Raw genomic sequence first — 7,131 nt, 5'->3', positions numbered from 1 at the left:
TATGGAGCCATATTGCATAAAAGCCCTAGATCTACTCTTTTGGTGCATTTTGAGCCCTAAAACCTTTATTAGTAATTATTTACACGTAAAGTTGGAAACTTTACGTGTTATTCATGCCCTAGAAACCCAGATCTATGAATGGCATGCGCTGGATCCAAGCAGAATCGCGTGTATAGTTTTTGCATGTGGCCGACTCGGCGAGTCGAGTCGCGAGTCCCCGAGTTTCCCCCTTTTTGCATTTGCGGGTTGGGAGTAGTGAGTCATTGGGTGTGACTCAGTGGGTCGGAAGCCAGACTCACTCATGAAGTCACTCAGCGAGTTCAAGGCAATCTTCTTGTCTCAAGAACAACTCGGCGAGTCACAGCTTAGAGTCTTCTTCGGATAAAGATGAACTCGGCGAGTTGTTCATACAACTCGGCGAGTAGGATGAAGGACTATTGGCCTTTGGTTAGAAGGAAAACCCGTCGAGTCAATGCCTAACTCGACGAGTAGAGACGGGCTCATGGTCAGACAAAGAGGATAGGGACTCGGTGAGTTGGCAAGCCAACTCGGCGAGTCTGGTCAACTGGCAGTTGACTGTGATTTGACTCTTGATTTGTTAAGGGTAAATGGTCAATTTACCCTGAAATCGGTTAGCAGTATTTGACTGAGTATTTTGTGGGAATTATAGCCGGAGGATTTCCGGAGCGGCAGCAGCAACGGACAGTCAATTCCCACACAGATCAGCAGCTATTTCGAGGTGAGTTACCTTCCAGTAGCGGTGGGTCTATGGCCACAATGTCAGCCCACCAGTAGGAGTTGTATGTTGGATGATTGTCTTTGTGATATCATCTAGGTTTGCTACTACCTGATACGTTATATGTTGGCATGATATGTTATATGTGATAGTAGTAGAGTTCGGTTGTTAGGACCGAAGGGTAGGTCAGACACCCCAGATATGTCTGACAGTATGTGATGATATGATATATGCTGGTATGATATGTTATATGTGATAGTGGTAGTAGGAGGGGAATAGTCCCCGAGGGTCGGTTGTTAGGACCGACGGGTAGGTCAGCATCCCAGAATGGCTTGACACGGGTATGTCGGCACCCCAGAATGGTCGTACCGGGTAGGTTGGGCACCCCAGAATTGCCCGACAGTATGTATGATATGTGATTGTATGGTATGTGGTATATTGGGGGAACTCACTAAGCTTCGTGCTTACAGTTTTCAGTTTTGGTTTCAGGTACCTCTTCTTTGAAGGGGAAGGAGCTGGCGCGGTAGCGGTACATCACACACCTGCTTGTATTCCGCATTCTGATATTTTCCTGGGAAATTGTACTCTGACACTTTTATGATTATGACAATGTTTTCCGTCGTGCAACATCTTTTGTGAAATGAAATGATCATTGAATGACTTATTCCTAAATGTTTTGCTAAGTACATGTTTTAAAAACGAAATTTTTGGCTCGTATTTTTGGGATGTTACATGACGAGAGATTTTGGATTATAGATCAGTAGTTATAAATAACTGTTGTAAGGTCTAATTTATACTGTTTATGCTTTTGGTCTGTATCGGAACATGACATCCTGAGATTTTGTTATTTAATGAAAATACATTTCTTTAAAGAAATGCTTTGATAAATTCTTATCATATTTTGTTTTAGGAACAAATTCCGCAACTGTTTTCTTTAAAAGATTACTCTAATTTTAAAACAAAGCATAAACAAATCGGTCTTTTCTGGCCGTGAAATTGGGGATGTCACAGTTGGTATCAGAGCATTAGTTTAAGCGAACTAGGAATTTGTAGGATTTCTATACTTAAACTTAGAATTCTAAGCAATGATTGTGAGATGAGTGTCTACCATATTTTAGGCACGAGCACTATTATATTTTAGGAAAGATGCCTAAAATGCTTTTATGTGCTAAATGTTATATGTTGGCCGTATATGAAATTGTTTGTTTGGATATATGGTCTGTCGCCGACCGGATCTGGGAACCTTATGTGTTTAGGATTCTAAGCGTACAAATACGGTATTAGAACTAGCATGTAAACGTTTAGGAGTGATAAGGAGATTTATACGTCTATCATAAATAAAGCTTTCTTATCTTACATTCTTGATTCTTGCCCGGTACACCGAACCTCTGCTTGGATGTACAAAATGTTATGGTGAAGACTTGTAGAGAATTGAGTAAATGGAGGAAATGAAAGGCTTATGATAGTGAATGACACCTATCGGAATATATCGTAAGAGTGGTAACTTGCCTTTAGAATATGTCTGATAAAATAACGGAATGTTTAGAGGAGTACGGTACGTCTGAAGTACACCTTCGATTGGCAGGATGATGGAATGACTGCTGTAATTCTTGAAGTTGTCCCATCGTCTGGAATTTCCATCGCCAACCAAGTTGAAGTAGAATTGATGAGTGAAGATGCGCATGGAAGAAGTCCTAGTAGAGTCTAGGAAAAAATTTATGATTAATTGGACACATTTGTATCTGTTAAATTGTTTTGTGATTTTAGGACTTGGGGACTGCAAGACAATACTTGGGACGAGTATGAGTAGGTGTGAATAGTTGTAGAGATCTATACTACTGGAAGCACATGACTCACGCTTGGATCAGAGAAAGTCACAAGGTTACCAAGAAGCTTGTAATTGAGTTCGCTTTTATTCAAGTATGTCGTTACATTGTTTCGGTAATGACTAGTAAGATGGTTGTTATTCCGACCCTAGTGGTCATATCGAATTGAGTCCGACTACGATGAGTTTGTTACGTGGTTCCAAGAACCAAGTTCGATGTAGCATTTGACTTAAGTCAGAAGATTGAAATGCTACATGCTAAAATGTGATCATATCACATTAGAATATGAAGGAAGGTATATTCCGTTTTGGAATGTGACTCTAAGAGACTTGAGTCAAAGCATTGCATCATACGATGAGATGTCATTAGAACACGAACCATCGGTTTGTTACACTAGATAAAGGAAAGTACTTATTCTAAGAAGAAGAAGGAGTCCGCAGTAAGGATTTATTTTGTAACTCGAAGGTTACGATTGAAAGTCCAACATAGTACGAAGAGCAGATGCAGGATTAAGCACTACCTGCTATCGAGAAGTCCAAGAGTTAGATACTCTTTTGAGGAAACATAGAACTTACAGTCATTACCTAGGATGAAGAGATAACATAAGGAATCATTATACAAGTCCTATTTTGTTGATGATTCCGGGACGTAATCATCCTAAGGGGGAGATAATTGTAATGCCTGTAGATCCGGGCTAGTCAATTTAGAGACGATAAGCATCAAAAAATGACTTTTTGATGGAAGATTATTTAGAAGGATTAATCTTAACTAAGTTATAGTATATGTTACAAGGATTTCGTACATATAAAGAACGCCGAAATCCGAGTTATAACGAAGAAGTTATGACTTGTCGAAGTTTCGCGACATAACCGGCACGATACAACACGACGTAAATAGTGAATTTATGTTAGAGTGATATTTGGCCTTAGCGATCTAAATGAAAGTCGTAAAATACGCTAAACCGAGAGCGTGCATAAAAAGAACGTCTAAATTATGCGCCCCCAAGCTCGCCCCCTTCACTCTCAGAGCAACCTTAGCCAAACCCTAACCTTCCCCTTTGTGATTTGAGTGTTTGTGTGTGTTTCTTTGAAATTTTGAAGAAGAGAAGGAGGAAAGATCAAGGAGAAAGAGGAGGACAGAAGTTGTGAGCCCATTTCAAAGAATAGTAAGGTAAAACTCGACCCCTTCTTCTATTTCTATGGTTGAACCTTCATTAGAGCATCTTTAAGACTTTTTGGAACCATTTAGTGGCTTGGTTGTGGTTTAGAGGACTCCTTGGTTCGTTTAGCCTTCAGATCTGACCACATCTGAGCTCTAGAGGCTCAGATCTACAACCTTTATGGGCCATTCCCATGAACAAGCCTAGATCTACACTTCTAACCCAATAAAAGTCCTTAAATCACTTGAATGAGCATGCATGCACGTAAAGTTGGAAACTTTACGTGTAAAATCAACCCTAAGAACCCAGATCTATGAATGGTATGCACTGGATTCAAGCAGAATCGAGTATACAGTTTTTGCATGCATGCGACTCAGCGAGTCGTTCTTCAGACTCCGCGAGTCGAGTCGCGAGTCCCTGGTTTTTTTCCCCTTTTTGCATGTATGCTGAGTAGCAGTGAGTCATGGGTGGACTCAGTGAGCCAGAAGCCAAACTCATCCATGGGGAGACTCGGCGAGTCAATGCTCTGACTCGGCGAGTCCAAGGCAATCTTCATAAAACTCGGCGAGTTGTTCATCAACTCGGCGAGTCGAGGATAGATCGTGTTCTTCGGATGAAGATTCACTCGACGAGTTATTCATACAACTCGGCGAGTTGGATGAAGAACCATTGTGTATTCAGTTAGGGAGAGAACTCGTTGAGTCAATGCCTAACTCGACGAGTAGAGACGGGAGTAAGGTCAATCGGCTGGATATGAACTCGACGAGTTGGCAAGCCAACTCGGCGACTTGACTTTGTTTTGGAATCGGTCAGGGGTAAAATAGTCATTTTGCCCTGGGATTAGTATCAATGTCTGATTAAGTGTTTTATGAGAATACATCCGAGGGATCACCGGAGCAGCTGTCAGACATTTGCGGATCAGCTTTTCAGCAGTCAGCCTTTCGAGGTGAGTTACCTTCCAATAAGGGTGGGTCTAAGGCCACAATCCCGACCCACCAAGTAGGAGTATGTTATAAGATTATTGTCTTCGTGATAATTATCTTGGCATGGATACGTGTTTGGTTATGAGATATTTCTGTATGATATGTTATGTGTATGATAGGGATAGTTTTTCCCTGACAATAGTCTTTAGGATCGAAGAGTATGTCAGTACTCGGATATGCCTGAGTGTATGCTTATACCTTGTTGTTGTATGCTAGTAGTAGTAAGGGGTGGAATAGACCCCAGTTACCGGTTGAAAGATACCGATGATGATTACCGGTTGTAAGATACCGATGATGATTACCGGTTGAAAGATACCGATGGCATTGAATGGTATGTGGTATGATGGGGGAACTCACTAAGCTTTGTGCTTACAGTTTTAATTGTGGTTTCAGGTACCTCTTCGTCAAAGGGGAAAGAGTCGGCGGCATAGCGACGCATCACATACATGATCTCCGCACTGGATTTTCTGGGATCGTACTCTAATTTTTCTGTTTCCGGTGATATCGTTTTGAGACATGACCTTATGTTTTATAATTAATGTAACTTTGACAATGTTTTAGTAAAACGCCTCATTGTATTCTAAATTCTAAAAATGAAAAATTTGGCCTCGAAATTTGGGATGTTACAAATATACACAAAGCCTATAAGTATTGCACCCCAAAAGAATTCCCATGAAAGAGAGATGGGTCACAATGGACACGCTTAAGTACCAAGTCTTTCTTATACAGGACCTTCCTTAGACGTTTGGTACTCTTGGCTTAGTAACGATGTTTCATTTAGATTATTAAATTGTTGCTACTTTCCTGATATGGCTCGAAACAATATTTCTTTTTACGCATTGTTTAAGAATGGATTTCGTTCTTATTTTGATAATAACCATGATGATATTTTGTTAATAAAATATTTGTTTTATTTTGAAAGCTAGTCCTTGTAATGACACAAATGAAAGTGTTGTTTGTGTTGGCAGATCTAATAATCTAATATTAAATGTTGATTCTTCCAAAGGAGTATTGGATAAATCATGTTTGTGACAGTGTCGCCTTGGGCATATAAAAAAGAAACGTATCGCCAAACTCCAAAGGGTGGGATATTGGAATCATTTGACTTGGATTCAGATGATATATGTGAGTGTTTCTCACTTGACAAGACAACAAAAACTCCATTCATAGATAGTTGTTGTGACAACCCCATTTTGATGGCCAGAAAGACCGCTTTTGTTTATGCTTGTTCGAAAATCAGAGTAATATTTTTCATAAAAGTGTTGCGGAATTTGTTCCCAAAATAAAATATGATAAAGATTTATCAAAGCATTTCCATAGAAATGTATTTCATTAAAAAGACTCGGGATGTCATGTTCGATACGGATCAAAAGCATAAACAGTACAATATAAGCCTTACTACATTATTTCATATCTACATGCCTATATCCGTAATCCCTCATCCAAAACATCACATCTATGCTCGAGCACCACTATCTGTAATACATGAAACTGAGTGGGTCAGGCTTGGGAACCTGGTGAGCACATAGGGTTTTCAACCCACAATAAATAATTTTATTAATTTCATCAACCAACAATAACCCGATTACCTATTCCCGTTATCCTCACATTACGTCCCTAAAACACCTATCATAAGGGGCCTAGAATAAGGATCAACATCGGGATGGACACTAATTCTAAGGGGATTCCTCAGCAATAAATGTCCTTAAGGCAACCATGAGGGGGATGGAGTACACCGGTGAACACATCGTTCACAAACACCTACAGGTTACGAGCCTGATAGCTTTCCACTGGACTATCTAGAAGAGTCTGTGGTTGTCATCCATACTTCGCTAGATGACAGAATCAACAACAACAACATCGAAGCCTCTAATCATTTTATCACACATCATTTATTGCATCTACCCATGTTTTACCCCAACATTTTTGTAGATATAAAATACATATACAGTTTAAATCATATAAAACTTGTATAAAGATCTTTCATCAGCATAGACAACAAGTATTCAGACAATATGCACACATAGCATGTAGTTTATATTAAATACTTCATATCTATGTGTAAGATGAAAGTAATTATGCACTCACCTAAAAGGGTGGTGAATCCGAACTCAGACAGCGCTTCACTTCTTAAAAATAATTTCCTTCGACGAAACCTAATATTATTACCACTAGAGTTTAGTCTATTATTCGCCGAGACTAATTAATAGTCTAGCTATTATTACTATTATATAAGCGTTAAACAATACTTATATAACCCATAATAATAGCCCAAGTACTTATTATAAGTTCCTAATAACGTTACTATAACTAAATAAAAGCTATATTAAAAATAGCGTAGGCGTAGCTCACTTACAACGGGTTTTATAGAAAACCGGGCTTTGCTTGGAGCAGCGTTCCCGAGCCGAAAATCTTTTCTTCTCGGAG

This window comes from Lactuca sativa, chromosome 8 (assembly GCF_002870075.4).
Source record: "Lactuca sativa cultivar Salinas chromosome 8, Lsat_Salinas_v11, whole genome shotgun sequence".
NCBI classification, from domain to species: Eukaryota; Viridiplantae; Streptophyta; class Magnoliopsida; order Asterales; family Asteraceae; genus Lactuca; species Lactuca sativa.
The sequence above is the reverse complement of the archived record's forward strand: the minus strand, read 5'-3'. Positions refer to the sequence as shown.